Consider the following 3,750-nt stretch of genomic DNA (forward strand, 5'->3'; position numbering starts at 1 on the left):
GCCTTCATGTCACTCTTCCCCTCTGCTGTGTGCATATGTGTGTGTGTTATGCAAAACAGTACATGAACAGTTCCAATATTGTACACCCCATTACAACCATAGCAATTGATTTCAGGTGTCTACTATTCTCACAATGCATACAAAATACGTACATATCTTCCTAATTATTAACTGAATCTTCCTCTAGTTATTTGTTATTACTCCAGCTTTTACTTCCTCCATCAAACCATGCGGTTAAAGGCCTTTTCGTGTGTGTACCTGGACTATTCCTTTTCTGAATAGCTTCCATTGTGCTGGCACTGCTTCTCCGGATTTCAGTGATTTAAGAAGGGGCCTGGCACAGGTAGATCAAAACAAAAGATTTGCAGGACGGAGCAAAGCCAGAACAAAGGAAGTTATTCAGGAAGGAGATATTTCAGGTATAAACTGGGCAGTTAAGTAATTTTACCTTTGATATCTTTGGGTTTCTTTTCATTGTTACTCCAGAATGAATAATGCTGCGGCCCTGTACGATAGATGATCTCTTTACGTCTCACACACTCCACTTGTCCCATTCTAATTCCCAGAATTAGGTCCAAGACTGCTTCTTTCATTTTGGATTTCTCAGGAAAACAAAGAAAGGTGACGAGAGAGAATGATAGCGGCAGGTGGTCACGGATTACAGTGCTTTCATTTCTCACCCATCGTCATTTCCCTCAGTCAATACTCCATATGCTACTTTATATTCAGTGAACTAAGGTGCCTCTGCACAGGTGCAGGATAAGCACATTGATAAAACTCTTAATGGTAGCAAAATTGAAAAAACATTGGCTAAAAATTATTTTACAAATCTCTGCTGGAGCCACAGGGTCTGAATCATGAAAGAGTAGGTAGAAGGATGAACCGAGGTTATAGTTGAACTAAGTGTATCATTTACATAGTATTCAAGGGTTTGAATATGGTAGATGTCGGATAAGTGAATTTTCCGGTCATGATTGGCAAACTAATGGCAAAGAGTGCCAATTTTAAAGTTCTGTATTTTTTTTTAACCTTTTTATTTTCCACAACTTTTTTTTTTTGCTGATCGAGGCTGCTGGTTGCTTGAATTCCAGATAACAGGGGTTTGTTTTAACTGCATTTGCCTAATCTAGATTTTAGATGGGGACACATTGGTTAGTGCCAGGCAATTGGCTGTAACCTTATGTGGACTTAATCTGACTTGATGATGTTCATCTAAGTGGAGAAGGTGCAGAATTTCAGATAAGTGGACTGTTGATGACACTTGTCATGAGATTTGATGAGAACGTCCTGGGCACCAATGTGGACCGCTCCTCCTGTACACCTAGAGGCCATAGGTTTAGGGAAAGGATGAAGAGACTTAGAGGGGATATGATGGGACCTTATGACCCAGAGACCCTCAAGTACCTGGAATATACTTACCCTCAAAGGTTGAAGCTGGGTCACTGCTAGCATTTAAGAAGTGTGCTGCGACTGCCACCTGCTCTGGCTGCTGTGGACCAGCCCATCTCTCAGTTTTGACCAGCGGCCGCCGGTGTGTGCATCTCCGGGTGTCAGGTGTTGGCGGCCGAGGGGCAGACGGTGTACTTCAGGTGATGGGCAGATAGCGCAGGGTGATCAGCAGGTCCAATGACTCATCTTGTTCTATCCGAATTTGCGTTAAATCAGGGTTTCACTGTATATTGAGCACCACCTTTTGTGCTTCTGTGTGTCGAAGGACTGCTGTTCAGAAATGAAGCTACCTTCACCTGTGCAAGCAGTCCTTGCTGGCTTTCCTAAAACCATAAGTAACAGGAAAAGGTGGTGCATTGAATTGCCTCACCTCAACCACCTATTTTGCTGACTCCATCCCATCTGTTTAAAAGGTTAGTTGGGACAGTTTTCCCTGGGATTTTATTCAATATAAAAAAAAAAGTCTCAAGTATTTATTTTAGCTGTGTTTTTACACTCATTTGTGCCAAATAGAATTTGTTTAAAAATCTATTTCTCAGGGAAGTCCAAATTTGTTACTCCAGGTGGGAAGAGGAGTACAGAAGCAAAGTAAATGTGTGGACAAAGTTTGAGAGTTAGTACTAGACTGCCTGAGGGATACAACTAATTGTGGTTGATTTGTGGAATTTGATTTGATTAAGGTGAACTGCATGCTTTTTGATACCCCCTGCTCCTTTCCCCACACGCGCACCTGAACATACCATTTCCACATCTTAGACACGATGTAAGAGCTTGTTGTGCCTTTTCAAGGAGTTCAGCTGTGAAAAGACATGAACATTAAGCAGTAACTGAGATAAGGCCCGGGGAAAAGGACAGCCAGAGAGGAGGTGATCAAGAGGTCTTCCTGGCTACACATCAAATATCAGGAGAAGTTCTCCCACCTTTTTGATCTGCTCCTTGTCCAGGTTGCCTTCACCTCTGGGAGCCTGTGCAGTGGACATTTGCTCAATGTCAAATGGGCATCAATCTGCTCAATAACTTGGCGGTAACTCTAGTTTTATGCCAGAAATGCCTCAGGAATCATCCTATGACCGCAGGAAGTGCCACATTTGCACCTCTCCACCATTCGAGGCCCTAAAACAGTCCTTCTGAGCGAAGCAACACTTTGCTTGTGAATCTGTGGGGGTTCTCCAATGCATTCAGTGCTCCCGTGGTGGCCTTCTCTACATTGGAGAGACTGGAGATGGTTTCGCCGAATGTCCTTGCTCCGTCTGCAGCAATGGCGGGGTTGTCCAAGCAGCCAACCATTGCAATTCCGCACCCCACTCCTGTGCACTTTTCTGCCCATGACCTCATGCACTGCTAAACCAAGGTCACCCCCAAATTGGAGGAGCAACACTAATATTCCTTTTGGGCTCTTTCCAGCCAGATGGTATTAACATGGACTTCTCCGGTTTCCATTAGGCCACTCTCCTATCTCCCTCTTTCTCCTTTCCTCCAGCTCTTCATTCAGAGAGCTATCTCTTCCCCTTATCATCTCAGCTTTTTTCTCTTGTGTCTTCCCACCCATATTTCCTTATAATCTCTTGCCTGTGCTTCTCACCCTGTCTCTTCTCCCACCATTCAAAACTTACTGAGGATGTAAGTTAATGGGATGTAAATTGGGCAGTAGGGACTCGTGGACCAAAATGGCCTGTTACCATGCCATATGCCTAAATTTAAGTTTAAAATTTTTAAGTTTAAAATTAAAAAAAATGTAATCCTGCCTGCATTTTTGCTCATCTCTTGGTGAAGGGCTCAGGCCCGATACGTTGGTTATGTATCTTTATCTTTGGTACATAAAGAACGGTGCGTGACTTTCTGAATTTCTCCTGCATTTTATTTTTGGAATGTATAAATCACCTTGGTGCTCCCAGGTCTGCACGTCTTGACCCAGCCCCTAGTTGTTGCAGCTCAGTGGGAGAGGAGAGAAGGCACATGGACAAGCCCCAATCCCACTTGGCAAAAGATAGCATCCCCATAGCGGCCAATAAATCCATCCAGCCAGTTTCCCAAATGCATGTTCAGAATTTCAGGAATGCACAGGTCAAGGGCTCATTACCTGGGGAGGTCCAATAAAACTTAATCAAAATAATTGTGGTGTAAATATATTGTTCTCTCCATTTCTGAATTTTACTTCCATTCAAGGAATCTCAACATTTGACAATGACCTTGAAATCTCTCTTGACAGTGTTTTACACATTTCTTGACTAAATATTAACAATCTAAAGGTATCACTTTACTATATAAATGTTAAAAAAAAAATTCTTTAATGGTATCCAG

The sequence above is a fragment of the Narcine bancroftii genome, chromosome 13, assembly GCF_036971445.1.
Source record: "Narcine bancroftii isolate sNarBan1 chromosome 13, sNarBan1.hap1, whole genome shotgun sequence".
Classification (NCBI taxonomy): Eukaryota; Metazoa; Chordata; class Chondrichthyes; order Torpediniformes; family Narcinidae; genus Narcine; species Narcine bancroftii.